Here is an 18,545-nt window from a genome sequence, read left to right as displayed (position 1 = left end):
AACACACAAGATGAGTATTGGAAAACTAAACATCTGCAAATGCTGGGACATCAGAAACAAAATCAGAAATTGCTGGAAAACCTCGGTAGGTCTGACAGCATCTGTGCAGACTGAACCGTCTGTGTCCAGTGATCGGTCAGGTGACCAGTTGCAGCTGACCATTCTGCCGTTTCTGTAACACTGGAACAGGTTGTGGTGCGAGGGGAATGAGATTGTCAATAATAACTGAAAAAACAGGAGGACATACTCAATCAGAATAAGGAATTCACTCACCCCTCCTAGTGAGACACTCACCGACACAGTCACACTGCGGAGAGGCCGTTCACCTGCACTACGTATGGGAAGGGATTTACTCGATCTTACAATCTGCTGAGGCCCCAGAGATGGCACAGTGGATTTAGACCCTTCACCTGCTCCATGTGTGAGAAAGGATTCATTCAAATCTCTCACCAGCGGAGACATTAGTGCATTCCCACCGGGGAGAGGCCATTCATCTGCTCAGTGTGTGGGGAAGGAATCACTCAGTCTTCTGACCTGCTGAAACACCAGCGAGCTCACTCTGGGGAAAGGTCATTCACTTGTTCCCAGTGTGGGGGGAGATTCACTCAAATGCCGTACCTGTGGAGTCCCCAGTGAGCCCACACAGAGGAGAGGGCATTCAAATGGTCAGTGTGGGAGAGAGGATTCAGTGATTCATCCTGCCCACTGAGACCCCAGTGAGCCCACACAGGGGGAGAGGCCATTCAGATGGTCAGTGTGGGAGAGGGGATTCAGTGATTCATCCTGCCCCACTGAGACCCCAGTGAGCCCACACAGGGGGAGAGGACATTCAAATGGTCAGTGTGGGAGAGAGGATTCAGTGATTCATCCTGCCCCGCTGAGACCCCAGTGAGCCCACACAGGGGGAGAGGACAATCAGGTGGTCAGTGTGGGAGAGAGGATTCAGTGATTCATCCCTCCTGCTGAGACCCCATGGAGCCCACACAGAGGAGAGGCAATTAAGATGCTTAGTGAGGGAGAAGGGATTCAGTGATTCATCCTGCCTCCGAGACTCCACTGGGTTCACTCTGGGTAGGAGCTGTTCAACCCTCTGTGTGACAAGGCATTTGCTGCGTCTTCAACACGATTGAGAGACCAGTGAGTGCTCACAGGGAAGTGGTCATCCCCCTGCTCCATGTGGACTGCAGGACTCTGATTCTGATGTTACTGTCCATCAGAGTCAGGAGTGGACCTTGTACATGATGACACTGTTGGAGTATTGATGTTGTTAATCACATTAACTGGGGTGGAGGTGACTGAATTTACATTGCCACTTTCTGAAACTCTGAATGTCTCTCTGGGCAGTAAGTCTCCATAAACAGCAATGTGACAATGAGCAGGGATCATCTGTTTTGATTTAAATTGTGATTGTAGCATGGCTGTTTCACAGCATCAGGTACAAGGTTAGAGTCCAGCCTTGGTCAATGGCCTGTGTGGAATTCCCACATTCTCCCCATGATAGTGTGGGTCCCCTCCAGGTGCTCTAGTGTCCTCCCACAGGCCAGAGATGTGCAGGTCAGGTGGATCAGTCGTGCTAAATTGTCCACAGTATCCAGGATTGTGCAGAGTAGGTGGATCAGCCATGGGAAATGCAGTGTTACAGTGATGGAGTGCTCTGGGCGTGATGTTCTTCGGATGGTCGGTGGGGTCTGATGGGCCAATGCTCTCCTTCCACACTGTAGGGATTTTATTCTATGATTTTATTCGAAGGCTACACAGCAGGGTGTCCTTGGAGAAGGAGCATGTAGTGTGGATCACTGCTCTCGATGCCTTTAGATAGAGGTGGGCACCGCAGGAGACATAGTGCTTTATCTCCACCGCTGCCCCCTCCCCACAACTCTACTTTGATTTAGTCCCTTCTCACTCTGTCACTTGTAATTGTTTGCTTGGCCTGTAATGGGCTTTGTTTGGAAATATTCAATTGGTTACACAAATGGTTTACTGCTGGTGATTATCTGTCTAGATTAGAGTGGTGCTGGAAAAGCACAGCAGGTCAGGCAGGATCCGAGGAGCTGGAAAGTCAACGTTTTGGCAAAAGGCCATTCCAGCACCACTCTAATCTAGGCTCTAGTTTCCAGCATCTGCAGTCCTCACTTTTGCACTGCTGGCGATTATATGTTAACCAAAAGCAAAATGGTATAATGATGATTTTGATGGTGGGAAGGTTGCTGTGATAACATTTCTGGGTCAGAGAAATGGGGAAAAAGAACGCTTCACAGCTCATAGAACAACAACTGAAAATCTGTTACATCAAACCAAAGGTTCAGACACGGAGGGAATATTTCCCTGGAGTTTGAGGAGCTGGAAAGTGATGGCGACTGGGAATAGACAGGATTTTGTTTTACAGGAGGTTGAAAGCTTTAAAACTGTTATATTCAAACAGTTCAATTTATTTTCTTTAATTTTACTTGCGGTGCAAAAAGCTCTTACAACATTTTAAAACCAAAATTTACAAACCTTGTGTTAAAGATAAATGTTAAATAAAATCCATCAAACCATCCCTCACTGGAAACTGTTGTGGAAGTGCAATCTCCTGGAGAATCCCTGCCCACTTCTTCCTATCCGGGCTCCATGAATATATACATACCTGGGAGATAACAGCAGGAGGAGACCATTCGGCCATTCAATCCTGCTCCACCATTCAATGGGAAACAGCTGACCATCCAGCTCAATCTCAAGTTCCTGCTGTGTTCCAATCCCCTCACATGGCTTTACCTCGAAAAACTATATCCAAGTCCTCCTTTGGTTTCACTGCCTTTTGTTCCAGCGACGTTGCGGTGTTACTGTGTGGGTGTAGGCAGGGGTAATGTGATGGTGCTGCCTCCTGGAGGATGCACTCAGCCTCCCTCATCATCCTGCAGTAACATCAACTGGGTTTCAGCAACGAGAGACAGAAACCATTTCCAGGATATGGGCATCACTGGCTCAGCCAGCATTTATTCCCCATCTCTAGGTACCCTTCAGAAGATGGTAGTGAGCTGCTGTCTTGAACCATTCGCAGTCCATTTGGCACAGATAGAACAAGAATGCTGGGAGAGAGAGTGTTGCAGGATTTTGGCCCAGTGATTCTCCATCTTTGGTTCTTCAAATGTTGTTTAACTTAATCATGATTTGCATGTGATTTTGAGATTTCAGTCTGCAAATCTTCACTATCTAGCACCTTGAATAAATGAATATGTACAGATTAGAAATTCAGAGCAGACAATTCTAGTTTCTCTGGAATACCCTTTTCCCCTTTCTTCCCCCAAAGCTGTAACCCTCCAGCCCACTTACTCTCTCCCACCATTCTAACTCTACTACCCCTATTGTAAACTCTCTACATTCTCATGGTGTTACTGATAAACAGATCCATGCCACCACTTCCCCTCCCTGGTTAGACTCTGCACCCTTTCTGGGTTCACTTCCTTTCCCTTCAATTGCTGCAAGTCAATAATGTAACAGCAGAATGAAACAAAAGGAAACAGAAAGGGAGATGGCAGATCCTGGATACAACTGATCAATATTATGGGCAGATGCGTCCCTTCTCCTGCCAATCACAGTGTGAAATGCTTTCCGCTCGTTACTCCAAAGAACATGCTCCAAAACCCACCCATATTCTGTACATGTACAGTGGTGGGTTTCCCCACACACGTGTGGTCCCTGCCTCAGGGACTGTCGGAATTGTAGTCCCCATGAAGCCTCTGGAGACCTGTCCCTGGAAAGTGAGAGAAAGTGTGGGCTGGAGGGTTTTGTGTATAGGATATCTATTCAGACACACAGGACATGTGGGCCGTCACGGGGATTTACTTAGACATCCGCTTAGACACCTCGATTTCTGACGTAAGGAATATACATGCAGCCAAATTCGGGGTGGGGAGGTTAATAATGGGCAGCAGATTTTAAGTAGAGGTGGCTCAGTGACTAGCACTGCTGCCTCATAGCGTCAGGGACCCGGGTTTGATTCCAGCCTTAGGCAACTGTGTGGAGTTTACACATTCTCCCCATGTCTGCCTGGTTTTGTTCGGTGCTCCAGTTTCCTCCCACAGGCCAGAGATGTGCAGGTTAGGTGGATTGGTCATGCCAAATTGCTCACAGGGTCCATGCTTGTGCTGGTTAGGCAATTAGCCACGGGAAATGCAGGGTGACAGAGAATGAGTGGGTCTGAATGGGATGCTCATCATAGGGTTGGTGTGGAATCAATGGACGAATACCCTGTTTCTGCACTTTAGGGACTCTATTCTATTCTCATGAAGAAGAATGTACCTATCTCAATGTGCTGTGAATCTGTGGAATTTCCTATTAAAAATGTGGTAGATGCCGGGACAATGAGCCAATTTAATGAAGAGATACAGATGTTGAATTTGCAATGGGTTGAAGCGTGAGAGAGAGCAGACGGGAAAATCCAGCTGAGACCGAGGTGAGCTCAATCATCATGGTATTAAATGGTGGAGCTGGTTCGAAGGGCTGCATTGCCTCTCCTGTGCCCAGGGCTTATCTTCTTCCGGTAATAACCAGAAAGATGCATCCAAAACTCACCACATTCACCAAAGGAGATTTTCAGAAACAGCAGGATAGTCAGTTGGATTAGCGTTCCAAACTTAGGTAGTGAGGAAGCGTGTAGGCGATCATGATTTTGCAATTTTAAACTGAGGGGAGACAGTGATTTATGGTTTTAGTCTGTGTAGTACATTCACACCGTCCAGAATAATCTGTTGTGAATATCTATCCTATACTTTATTACAAAGCCAAGGTCGCTGACAATGAAACCCAAAACGCCCAAGAAACATCGCCTCCCCTCGTAATCTGATAAAAAGACTTGTCATAAGTCTGATAGAATTTAGAACACAGTTGGAAAGCGGGAAGATTAAATCCAATCCAAAGATCCTGTGCTTAAACAAAGGAGACTACAATAGGAGGTGGCAGGAGTTGGCGAATGCAGAATGCAAGTAAAGACTTACTGTGGGACAGTTCTCAGACAGTGGAGGAATATCAAAGTAATTTTTCAAATTTCTCAGCAAAAGTATATATCAGTGAAAAGGAAGGACTTTAGGAAAAAGAATAATCTGCCATGTCTAAGGAAATAAGGGAGTCTATCAAATTGAAGAAGAAGGCATACAAACTGTCAAAGAACAAGGATAAATTCGGAGATTGGAAAAACTTCAAAGATCAACAGAAAGCATTATGGAATTGGGATAAAAAGTGAAGAGTAGCTATCCCCAGGGCCAGAATAACAGATTACAAAAGGATGAGGCAGGAGTTGGCTAATGTAGACTGGAAAAAAAGACTTTATGGTGGGATAGTTGACGGACAGAGCGGGAATATCAAAGCAATTTTTTGAAGTGCTCAGCAAAAGTATTTATCAGGGAAAAGGAAGGATTGTAGGAAAATGAATAATCTGCCGTGGGTGGCTCAGGAAATAAGGGTGTCAATCAAACTGAAATAGAATGCATACAAATTGGCAAAGACCAAGGAGATTAGAAAAACTTTAAAGATCAACAGAAAGCGAGATGGGATTGGGGGAGAAAAGTGATTAATAGCTATGCCCAGGGCTTGAATAACAGTTTACACTGCTAGAGGGGAATCTATTGTGTGGGGAACATATGGCCTCTGTAATTGTTGAAGCACTTAACTGTTACCATAGAGATAATCCTGATCAAGTTAAAAATCACAGCACACCCCAAAAGCTTGGACTTCCAAATAAACCTGTTGGACTATAACCTGGCATTGCGTGATTTTTAACTTTGTCCACCCCACCCCAACCCCGGCTCCTCCATATCAGAATCCCGATAGACAGCTCCACCGAAACTGAACCGCCTGTCAGGTACTTGAGGGAGCCACAGGGCCGTGGGGGGAGGGGGGGCGGGGTGTGGTTTAACCTCAAAGTGCTGAACTGAACTAGACTTTCTAATTGCCGTTGCCATGGAGATAATACTGAGAGACAGTCTCTATTCAAGGTTTAAGAATGGGAGTGGCACATCGGACAGGCGGGGAGATACCAGATGCTGCCTGGAGGTGTTTTGCATGCACACTATCCAAATAACTGCCGTGTCTCATCAATAAAAGACTCAAAGAAGACCTCTCAGAGTTCTGTGCCTGGTTATTCCTATCCAGCAGGGTTCAGGAATATGAGTACACAGCAGTCAGTCTTCACAGTGGAGGATACGAAGAACATGCCAGTAATTGATTAGGAGACTGAGGAAGGTGAGGACCAAGAAACAATCATTATCACGAAAGAGTTAGAGCTGGGTAAGCTAATGGAGCTAAAGGTAAACAAGTCTCCTTGCCCTGATGGAATACATCCCATGATACCAACAGAGTTAGGGGGAGAAATAGCACATGCACTTAGAGTTATAGCGTCCTGCAGCAGAGACAGGCCCTTTGGCCCAAACTGGCCCACGCCAATCAGAATGTCCATCCATGCTAACTCCATTTCCCTGCACTTGGCCCATCTGCTTCTGAAACTTTCCTATCCACGTATTTGTCCAAATGTCTTTTACATGTTGTTAATATACCCACCTCAACCACTTCCACTGGCAGCTCATTCCATATACATACCACCTTTGTGTAGAACAGTTGCTGCTCAGTTTCCCATGTATTCTTTCTCCTCTAACTTTAACCGGATGCCCTCCAATCCTTGAGTCCCTGGGAAAAAGACCGAGTGCATTCACCTTACCCATGCCTCTCATGGTCTTATAAACTTCTATAAAATATTCCCCCTACTCTACTCTAAACAAAAAAGTCCTCACTTGTCCAACCTCTCCCTGTAACTCAGGCCCCGAGACCTGGCATCATCCTTGCAAATTTCTTCTTCACCTTTCCAGTTGAATAACTGAAACCTACACTGCACTCATCACATTTCCTGTGTTTCCCCACGGCGCTGGAACCGATGTGACAATACCAATGGATTACAATCAATGATTGATAATTCACTCCATTACAACAATCCCATTTTCATAGCTTTTTCCATGATGCAGGAATCCTTTGGTCTTTCTGGTTTTATGGCTAATTGTCCTCATACAAAACCAATCCGTGGCTTACCTGTTCCAGGGAAATGTGCCATGATTTTTTAGACTTTCAAAAACCAAGTCCCCACGCTAACATGGACTTCACTGTCTCAGTACTTTTTTCGTCACACGGACATTTGAAATATTCGCCCACGGACAGAATGCAAACCTTTCCTTCCAGATGAAAAGGCCAATGATATTCAGATCAGCACGGATCAAGTAACGTGAAGTTCAATTTGAATTTCTCAACTGCAAATCTCCCCTTTCAACACTCTACAGAGGAGATAACAAAGCGCTGGAGATCCTCAGCAGGTCTGGCAGCATCTGAAATGGTGACAGATGCAGGAAACATTGCAGCCTTGACTAAGTGTTGAGATGATCACACCAGGCATGTGCGCTTGATGACCATTATGGATAAGATGGGGGCAGGGATCCCTTTCTGGAAGGGCCTTGGTGAGACCACACCTGGAGTACTGTGTACACCTTTGTTCCCCTTTTCCAAGGAAGGCTCTCCTGGTTATTGATAGAGTGTAAAGGAAGATCACCAGATGAGTCCTGGGATGTGAAGATAGTTAAGGACTGCAGATGCTGGAAGTCAGAGTCTGTACAATGTGGACCTGGGGAGGTGCAGCAGGTCAGGCAGCATCAGAGAAGCAGGAAGGTTGATGTTTTGGGTCGGAACCATTTGTCAGTCTTGATAAATAACCCTGACCCAAAACGTCAACTTTCCAGCCCCATCGTATTCATGCTGGTCATCAAGCACCTATTTATGCTAGTCCAACGCTCTGGCACTCAGCGTGTAATCGATATTGTAGTGCTTGGTGTGATCATCTAAACACTTCTTCAAGGCTGCAATGTTTCCTGCATCTGTCACCATTTCAGATGCTGACAGACCTGCTGAGGATCTCCAGCGCTTTGTTTTTTTTTGTAGATTTCCACCATTTTGCTGAAGCACAGAGTCATAGACATGTAAACAGCTCCAGGTTTTGTTGACTCACCTTCCTGGGATGTCAGGACTGATGGCTGAAGAGGGCCTCAATCTTCGTTTAATCCTCCTTTCCTTTGGCTTTCTGAGCCGCTAACTACATCACTAATATTCTACCTCCCATTCCCAGTCATGACTCTGATCCATCTAAGCCTACACTTTCGTTCCCATCCCCCTGCAAGACTAGTTACAAACTCACCAATAGAACCGGCAAAGGCCCCCACCGGATTTGTCTCAGCTCTGCCCAGGGGTAACCGGTCAGGCTGGTACAGGTCCCACCCAGAAACAGCCCCAGTGCCTGAAGAATCATAACCTTTCTCTGGTACACCATTTTCCCAGCCACACATCCAGCTGATCTACCTTCTCATTCCTGCTCTCATTAGCACATGGCACTGGGAGTAAGTCTGACATTATTACATTTCAGGAGCTACATTTTAATGCATCTCTGCTCTCCCTATATCCAGCTTTCAGGCCCTCATCCCTCTGTTTAGTGATATCGTTGGTATCTGTGTGTTGCACGACCACGGGCTGTTTACCCTCCAGCTCCAGAATGTCCTGCAGCCACTCCATGATATCATGGATCTTGGCACCAGGGAGATTACATACCATCCTGGATTCATGTCTGCGGGCACAGAAATGCCTGGCTGTACCCCTGATTATTGAATCCCCTGCCACTATAGCCCTGCCACTCTCATTCCTCTTGTTCTGAGCAGCAGAGATCTCTGTGGTGTCATTCACCTGGCTGATGCTGATTTCCCGAGAAGCTACCCCATCCATTCAGCCCTTACAGAATCCCAAGTGGTATACAGTGTCTGTATGAGAAGGGGATAACAACGGGGGACTCCTGTACTCGCTTCCTGAGCCTTTTACGTGATCTGTGTCACCCTCACCTGCAGTGTGACTAACTCACTAAACGTGCTGTCCATAACATTCTCAGTATTGCAGATGTTCCACAGTGAGTCCACTCTCAGCTCCAGCTCTGTAAAGCAGTTTCCCAGTAGCTGCAGATGGGAACCCTTGCTGCACAAATAGCCGTCAGGGACACTGGAATCGGCCCTTATTTCCCACATTGTGCAAGAGGAGCACACCACGGGTCTGAGGGCTCCTGTCACAACGTCTCTCTACATTCACCTAGTTACTCCCATTAAGAGAATTTAAATGAGCGAGTAACCTTTCTTCACTTCAAACTTGTCCATTATAGTAACAAAAAAAACTTTACTTAAGCTGATATGTCATACTTTAAAAACTTAAATACTCCACATGTATCACTGACAAATTGGCTATTCCCATTGGACTGTGAATTTCTGAAAGGCCTGAACTAAAACTGAGTTTCAGCTTCACCTTCTCCCTGTCTCACCTCACTTTTTGCACCCAACTCTAAAACACCCTCATTGAGCCAAGCAGCATTAAAAGTGGAGCCCTGTCATTTTCATTTTCTGCTCACACCTACACTTCCCTCATCCTCCTGTGCTGTTCCAATGCACCTCAATGGGAGCTCACGACCAGCATTGCATCTTTCAATTCAGCCCTTTGTAACCCCAGAGTCAAAATGGACTTCAGCAGTTTCTGAATGAAGAGACAGTTGTCAGAATCTGGAACGTTCCACCTGAAATGGTGCTGGAATTTGAGTACACGAGAAATTTGCAGAGAATTGGAAGTAGGGAGTTTACAGATTAACATTATAAAGTGGATGATTGAGACTAAATCTGAAAGTTCCTGCAAAAAGACGAGGTGCAATTTGGATAAATCTGTGCTCTCTCTCAGGCCAATATCTCCCTCCACAGCGAGAGGGCCAAGAATTGAACACATACCCCAAGGGTGATACAACCATGAACTTGAACATCTGTCTGCTTTTGGCTTGACAAAACTATTGAAGATATTTTCCCACAGACAGAACAGACAAACCTTTCTCGTTCCACAGTTAAATGCCAATGATATTCAGATCCTGATGACTCCACTGACTGTAGAAACTTGTTTATTGAGATCCCAGTCTCAATTATTCTCAATTAATATCCTATAAAATGAATTCACAAAACAAAGCTCAGTCAGTGCAAGATGAATAGTGAAGGCAAACACTTCTCTTGGTATGTGTTTGATGTGTAAATGCTCCTCTTCAAATCACTCCGCCCCCACCCAGGTAGAGGACACGTGCATGTTCCTTGCTGTACCTTGCCCCAAATAAAGATGGTGGCCATAACCCAGGACCTCTCACTGCCTGAGGCCCAAGCCATCTTCCCCTTTGCTGCAAACGTGGGATCAAGAGTTTCTAATTCAGACTAACTACCTGCCCAGAGTGTAACTACACCCTCCCAGTCTACACTGATACATTTCATCCGGTTTCTGCTGCCACTCTCCCCTTTCCGCCTCCTGCACACACCATGGGTCATCATGGGTCCAGTGACCCTTCCTCAGAACCGATGACAGCTGGGAAAATTAGAATCCCTTCAGGAAACAGGCCCTTTGGCCCAACAATTCCACACCCACCCTCCAAAGTTTATCCCATCCAGACCCATTCTCCTACTCTATTACTCTCCATTTCCCCGAACTAATGCACATCCCTGAACCCTACGGGAACCTTAGCTGGGCCAATTCACCGAACCTACAGATCTTTGGACTACAGGAGATAGGGGTTAAAGAGTAAATAATAGGTGGGGACAGAGCCCAAAGAGACACAGGAACATTTGGAAAATTAAAGGAGTGGGAAGTTGGAAAGCTGTTAATGGAGGAGACAGGAACCTTCCAGCATCTCAGTGGCGGTGGTGGAAATGGCAGCTGATGATCTACATTGTACCTGCAAAAAAGACCCTGAGCTTCCGGTTGCCTGCTCTTTAACACACAAGCCTGTTCCCTGTCCAACATCTCTGTCTCATGCTTACTGCAGTGTTCCAGTGAAGCTTGATGCAAGCTGGAAGAACACTTCAGAACATACAAAATGGCTTCCTATTTCAAAGACTGCAATTTCCCCTCACATGTTGTTAACAATGCCCTCCACTGTATCTCCTCCACTTCCCACACCACTGCCCTTGAACTCCACCCCTCCAAATGCAACAAAGATGGAATCCCACCATCCTCACCTTCCACCCAGATACAACGCTTCATCCTCTGCTCTTTCCACCATCAGATCGAACCGCCTGAGATATATTTCCCTCCCCACCCCTTTCACCATTCCACAGAGATCATACCTTCTGTGAATTCCACGTTAGGTCCACACTCCCCCCCCCAACCCACCCTCCACTCCAGACACCTTCGCTTGCTACTGCAAGAGGTGGAAACCTGTGCCCACACCTTCCCCTCACCTCCATCCAAGGCACCACTGCATCCTCCTACATCCAGCAGAGATTTCCCTGCCCACCCAAACACCTCACCTATTGTGTCCCTTGCTCTCAGGACACCAAATTGTGGAATATTTCATGGAACATTTCTGGGACACATGCACCAACCAACCCGGCCGACCACTTCGGCTACCCCCACCCCCTCCGTCACCACACTGCCAAGGACATGCAAGTCCTCTATCCACAAATCCGAGCCACCCGACACCTGGAGGAAGAACAGCTCATCTTCCACCTTGGGAACTTTCAACCACACGGCGTCAAGGTTTCCTCATCTCCCAATCCCCAACTTATCTCAGATTCAACCCTCCAACTCAGCACTGGCCTCTTGAACAGTCCCACCTGTCCATCTTCCTTTCCAATTGTCCATTCCACCCTCTCACCACGACCCTCCATCTACAACCACCTATTGCCACCCTAGCTCCCTTCCCTCCAACTCCAAACACCCCTCCCTATTTATCTCTCAGCCATATTCCACCACCCACATTTCTGATAAATTGCTGACATACCAAATACGTCAATTCCCCTGCTCCTTGGATGCTGCCTGACCTGCTGTGCTTTTCCAGCGCCACACTTGAACACAAACCGGAAGAACAACACCTCATCTCCCACTCGGGGACCCTGCAACCCTCTGGCTTCAACATAAAATTCAATAATTTTAGGTCCTGAACTCTCCCACGTCTTAGTGCCTTTGCCCCCTACCCCACATACCAGGCCTTGTTATTACGTAGCCTGCCATTACACACTACCTATGGTTAGCCACTAACAGTCCCCATAAACAGCTATTCACCCTCCCCCCGTCAGATCGTTATCCACTCCTTTGTCCAACTGCTCTTATCTCTCTCTTTGGACTCTATCCCCACCTATCATTTACTCCTTAACCCCTACCTTCTGCATAAAACAGACTTTTTTTTCTCAGTAAAATCAGTTTCTGAGGAAGCATCACTGGATCGAAAATGGCAACTGATTTCTTTTCACAGATGCTGACAGATCTGCTGAGCTTTTCCAGCACCTTCTGGTTGTTGTGTGTGATTTACAGCATCCGAAGTTCTTTAGGTTCTAATTTACCCAGAGTATCTAATTCAGGTCCAACAGACTGAAACAGTGCTTATCAACCTTCCCAGTCCACACTAACTCCATCTCTCTCCCAGTATCTGCTCTCTCTCCCACTCCTTCACATTCAGTCCCCCCTCACAGTGACACTGCGCCTGCAAAGCTGATGGTCATGTGTGGGCCTGCTGGACCCACACCTCATTCACTCCCAATGGCTGGAGGATCATGCCAACTCTCCTATTGGTTTGAAGTTGTGTCAATCAGCCAGGCCCCATTGTGACATGACTGGTGGGATCCTCCCAGGTCCATCAGAGGCTGAGGGGTGACCTCATAGAGGTTTATAAAATCATGAGGGGCATGGGTAGGATAAATAGACAAGGTCATTTCCCTGGGGTCGGGGAGTCGAGAATGAGAAGGCATAGGTTTAAGATGAGAGGGGAAGAAATTAAAATGGATCTGAGGGGCAATATTTTTCCCCACTGATGTTGGTTCGTGTATGGAATCTTCTGTCAGGAAGTGGAGGATGTTGGTACAATTAAACCATTTGGCATTTGGATTGCTTTATGAATAGGAAGGGTGTAGAGTGATATGTGCCAAGTGTTGGCAAATGGATCTAGATTAGGTTGGGATATCTGGTCAGCATCTCTACGGCTCTGCCCTGTGATGAGCTTCATCATTCACAGTGAATGCGTCAGTATCACAGAGCACAGGGACTGGAGGCTATTCTGCCCAATGGGGCTGTACTCTCTCCCTCTGGAGATGGTGCCAGTCAGTCCCAACTCACCTTCCATTTGGACATAGCCCTCCAAATCCTTCCTTAAAAATGTTAAATTTCAAATTTGTTTTGACAATAACTACTGAATCTGCATCCAGCCGTCGGTCAAACTGTTGCAGATGCTCAGAACTTAGTGAGCAAAATAATCTTCACATTTTTCTTTGCATTATTTGCCTGTTACCTGAAAATAGTTACTAACATTGTGACGTTAAAGATTTCTCACTCTGTCTCTCTGTAAATGAAATACCCTGGAAACAAATCAACTCCTGGTCGAAATCACTGCTTAACCTTCTCAGGTCCAAGGAGAATTGTCTGACCTTCTGCTAACTCTCCATAAAAGAGAAACCTATCTTAATTTTAATTTATTAGTGCCATAGAGATGTACAGCACTGAAACAGACCCTTCAGTCCAACTTGTCCATGCCGACCAGATATCCTAAATTAATCTCGTCCCACATGCCAGCCCTTGGCCCATAGCCTTCGAAACCTTTCCTAATCACATATCCAGTGAGATGCCTTTTAAATGTTGTAACTGTACCGGCCTCCACACTTTCTCTGGCAGCTCATTCCATACACATACTACGATCAGCTTGAAACTTTGCCCCTAATATCCCTTTTCAATCTTTTCCCTCATGCCTGTGCTTTCTAGTTTTGGACTCAACTAAACAGGAATAAGACCCTGGCTGTTTACCCTATCCATGCCCTTAACGATTTTATCAACCTCTATGGTCACTTCTCAGCATCCGATTCTCCAGTGAAAACAGCCTCAGTCTATTCAGCCTCTCCCTATAGTTCAATCCCTCAACCCTGGCAACATCTTTGCATCTTTTATGAATCCTTTCAAGATTCTCAATATCATTCCAATAGCGGGGAGACAAGGACTGAAAGCAGAATTCCGGAAGTGGCTGAATGAATCTCCTGTACAGCCGCAAACTGACGTCACAACTCCTGTACTCAATGCACTGACCAATAAAGGCAAGTACACCAAACACTCTCTTCACTACCCTGCCTATCTATGATTCTACTTTCAAGGAATTATGAACCTGCATTCCAAGATCTCTTTGTTCAGCAACACTCCCCAGGACATTCCCATTAAGTGTATAATTCCCACCCTGATTTGCTTTTCCAAAATGCAGAACCTCACATATATCTAAATTAAACTTCATCTGCCACTCCTCAGCCCATTTGATCGGAGTCTCATTGTACTTTCAAGTAACTTTGCTATCCATTGCACCTCCAATATTGGTGTCTATTGTAAACCTGCTAACCATAGCTCCTATATTCACATAGAAATCATTTATATAAATGGCAAAAAGCAGTGGACACAGTACCCAGCCTGACAGCATATTGCTCATCACAGGCTTCCAGTCCAAAAAGCATCCTGCACTATGACACTGACTGCTCATCAAGGTTAGAGCTCATGGCATACAGGGAGATCTAACCATTTGGATACAGAACTGTCTCAAAGGCAGAAGACAGAGGGTGGTGATGGAGGGTTGATTTTCAGACTGGAGGCCTGTGACTAGTGGAGTGTTACAAGGATCACTGCTGGATCCACTACCTTTCGTCATTTATATCAATGACTTGGATGTGAACATAGGAGGTATAGTTAGTGAGATGACACCAAAACTGGAGGTGTAGTGGACAGTGAAAAAGATTACCTCAGAGTACAATGGGATCTTGATCAGATGGGTGAATGGCTGAGCAGTGGTATTTTGGGAAAGCAAATCTTAGCAGGACATATACTCTTAATGGTAAGGTCCTGAGGTGTGTTACTGAACAAAGAGGCCTTGGAGTGCAGGTAGATAGGATAGTGAAGGCAGCGTTTGGTATGCTTGCCTTTATCCGACAATGTATTGAGTACAGGAGTTATGAGATCATGTTGCAGCTGTACAGGACATTGGTTAGGCCACTTTTCGATCGTTGCGTACAAATCTGGTCACCCTCCTCTTGGAAGGATGTTGTGAAACTTGAAAGGGTTCAGAAAAGATTTACAAGAACGTTGCCAGGGTTGGAGGATTTTAGCTATGCTGGGGGTTGAATAGAGGTTGAATAGACTGGAGTTGTATTCCCTGCAGCGTCGGAGGCTGAGAGGTGATCTTATCTATGTATATAAAAACATGAGGTGCATGGATAGGATAAATAGACAAAGTCTTTTCTATAGCGTGGGGGATCCCAGCACTAGAGGGCATAGGTTTATGGTATGAGGGGAAAAACTTTAAAGAGACTTGAGAGGCAACGTTTTCACACAGAGGGTGGTACGTGGATGGAATGAGCTGCCAGAGGAAGTGGTGGAGGCCATTACGATTGCAACATTTAAAAGGCATCTTCATGTGTATATGAATAGGAAGGATATGGGCCGGGTGTTACCAGGTGGGACTAGATTGCGTTGTGATATCTGATCAGCATGTACTGGTTGGACCGACGGGTCTCTGTTTCTGTGCTGTCCATCTATGATTGTTTGATCTTCCAGCCAATTCCGTATCCAAACAGCTAGTTCTGCCAGAATTCTATGGTATTGAACCTGCTAACCAGTGTGTTATGTGAAACCTTGTGTCTTTCTCAAGTCCAAGTTAATGATTTCAATGCACAAAGCTATGCTGACTCTCCCTAATAATTTATTGCTTTTCCAATGACATGTAAATCCTTTCCCTGAGAATCCCTTCCAACAACATCTCTGCCACTGACTTCAGGTTCACCGGTCTATAGATCCCTAGCTTTTCCTTACCACCTTTCTCAAATAATGGCGCCAGTCTTACCGCACCTCACTTGTGGCGATCGATGATACAAATATCGCAGCGAGAGGCCCAGCAAAAGCTTCCCTCATTACCCACAAAGTTCTGGGATACACCTGATCAGATTCCAGGGATTTATCCACCTTTATGCGTTTTAAGACATCCAGTACCTCCTCCTCTGTAATATGAACACTTGCCAAGTTATCACTATTTATTTCTCCAACATCTCTAACTTCCATATCCCCTTTCAGTACAAACTGACATGAAATACTGACAGAATCTCTCCCACCTCCTGCTGTTCCCTTATAGTCCCCTAGGGACTTACTCAAACCCAGTGTTTTGTACCTGCCATATCCTCCCTTCATTTTCTTGAGCAGAGACTCAATTTCTCAGATCATGCAGCATTCTCGACGCCTCCCAGCCTTGGCCTTAACAGGAACATACTGTCTGTGTACTCTCATTGACGCAAGTCTATGGAGGCAATGGCAGATGAGGACAGAGAAACAATCATTATCAGTAAAGAGGTAGTGTTGGGAAAGCTAACAACTCATCCTTATCTCTATAATTCCTCTCGAGCCTCAGAACTATCACTATCTCTGCATCAAAATCATCTCAATCTCTGCAACATCCTCCAATCTCTAATCTCCTCCAGTCTCAACACACTCTCTATCTTTCATCTTGTACACCCTCACAAATCTCTGTGATGTGCCTTTCTTTAATTCCAGCCTTCAGGATAACCCATTTTTATTTCAGATTCCTACACCCAGAGCTCCACAATGTCCCACTTAACCTCTGTCACATTTTCCTCCAAAAATGTTAATTAATCACGTAACATCTATTCTAATATCACCTTCTCTGACCTGGTTTCTATTGTGGCTAGTCACATTCCTATATTACGCGTCTGTTGTCTACATGACGGAAAACGGTTTTGTGGTCCATTGGGTTTATGCTGTAAAGAAATCTTCCAGCTGACTATTTTAATCGCATTTTCCAGCACAGACCCCATAGACCTGTCAGCCTTGGCCTTGCAAGCGTGTTCCTAAATAGATTTTAAATGCCTTCTGGATTTCTGTCTTTCACTCTCTTCCAGACAGTGAGGTTTAGTGCAACTGTTGCTCTATGCTATCACCCACAGGGTTTCGAGCAGCTAGGTCTGTGCGAACCACAGATCGCCCACACATTGTGAAGGATGGCAGGGTCCCTGAGACGGGGCACAGGATATTTCCCAGGATGGTTCAAGGAATGAGGGATTTTAGTTGCAGAATGTGTGGGGCTTTTTTAACTTAATTGTTCACGTGAAATGTGTGTTGCTAATACACATCAAGAATAACCATCCACAATTAATGGACTCTCATTTTCAACCTCTCCCCTTGCCTGTGCTGTGGTAATATTCAGGTTAACCACTACTAGATATCTCTCTCTAATGAGAGAGCAGTCCTATGGTCGGGTAGGACAATGCTGACTTCATCTTTTACACAGTGATGCCACTGTGCCGCGAGGGTGGGAAAAGGGAATGCTGAAGGTGGTGGATGGGAAACCTCTCAGGTACAGCACTTTATCCTGGAGGATGTTCACTTTGTTTAATATCGTTGGGTGGGGGGGGGGGTGCACTGATGCAGGCAAGTGGAGAATGTTCTAATACAATCCTGATGTGAACCTTATAGAGAGCAAACAGACATTGGGGAATCAGGGGTTTGGGGAAACTGAGGAGTTCTCCTTGTAGCAAAGGAAATTTGGGGAGCTGTGACAAAGCGGTTTACAAAAGTTACACATTATAATCAACCTTCGACCCTTCAGCTCAATATACAAGGATTACAGGACACATGTTGAAGATTTGGGAAGATCTATTGGGAGGATGGTTTGATTCAAAGGAGAACTTTTATTCAGCAAATGGTATTGATCTGGAACACAATACTCTCACACAATATGAATATCCAGGGCCTGATGTATTGAGTAATTCTGTCAGAGTTTGCCGTTACAGTGACTGAGATTACCATCTGAATATCTGCCTGTAATACAAGTTTATAAAATCCGTCACTGTCAGTTCAAGTTTGAAACTCATACAATCCCCTCCTCCTGGCCCAGGAGGACTGTACATATTACCCCTGGTGGAGGTTAGCAGGCAATTCAGGGGCAAATCTGTGTGGGTTTCTATGAGTTTCCACCTTGGGGCTTCATGTGACTGAACATTGGACAGAATATCCCAAGATTCAGTGAGATATGGAGAGCAGGATTTCCTTCCTTTTCTTTCCTTCCGTGCTGCCGCTGTTCCTCCTCAATGAGACATGGGGTGTGAAAGGCTCATGCACCTTGATGGGCAAGATGTCTCCATTCTGACCAATGGGCAACAAGCTCCTCCCAGTCATTAAACAGGGTATCCCTGAAAGATAACAACCGTGCATGCTTCCCACTGCCCAGTGCTCACAGTACATGTTTCGAAAAATGAGGGGGGACATCTCCTAGAAAAGGCATAACAGGAAAGTTCCAAAAGGTTATAAACAGTTTACATAGAGATATTCACAGGAAACCTGGGCAACAAGTTGGCAAATAGACTATAACTTGGGATAAACTGTCGAAAGCTGCACCACAAAAGGGACTGGGGAAAATGAGCAGGAAACACAGAAAGCGAGCACACAGTTACAACATG

The 18,545-nt window shown here is 45.7% G+C and overlaps 1 long non-coding RNA gene across 8 annotated transcripts in view; it reads right to left on the bottom strand.

Annotated features, from left to right (window-relative positions):
* LOC140454078 (uncharacterized) overlaps window positions 1–18,545 on the bottom strand; it is a 39,341-nt gene that overhangs the window by 10,404 nt on the left and 10,392 nt on the right. Inside the window, exons 3-6 of one of the 8 annotated variants that reach the window (XR_011952622.1) lie at window positions 16,244–16,369; window positions 9,913–10,021; window positions 4,555–6,660; window positions 2,627–3,199 (exon numbers count right to left, since the gene is read on the bottom strand). This is a non-coding gene — a long non-coding RNA (uncharacterized lncRNA). Of the gene's footprint in view, window positions 1–2,422; window positions 3,200–4,554; window positions 6,661–9,912; window positions 10,022–16,243; window positions 16,370–18,545 lie in introns of those variants that run through there. The other 7 variants (XR_011952616.1, XR_011952621.1, XR_011952618.1 and 4 more) reach the window with 7 other exon arrangements.

The sequence above is a fragment of the Chiloscyllium punctatum genome, chromosome 28, assembly GCF_047496795.1.
Source record: "Chiloscyllium punctatum isolate Juve2018m chromosome 28, sChiPun1.3, whole genome shotgun sequence".
Taxonomy (NCBI): Eukaryota; Metazoa; Chordata; class Chondrichthyes; order Orectolobiformes; family Hemiscylliidae; genus Chiloscyllium; species Chiloscyllium punctatum.
Note: the sequence above shows the minus strand (reverse complement) of the source record. Positions and strands in the feature narration are given on the sequence as shown.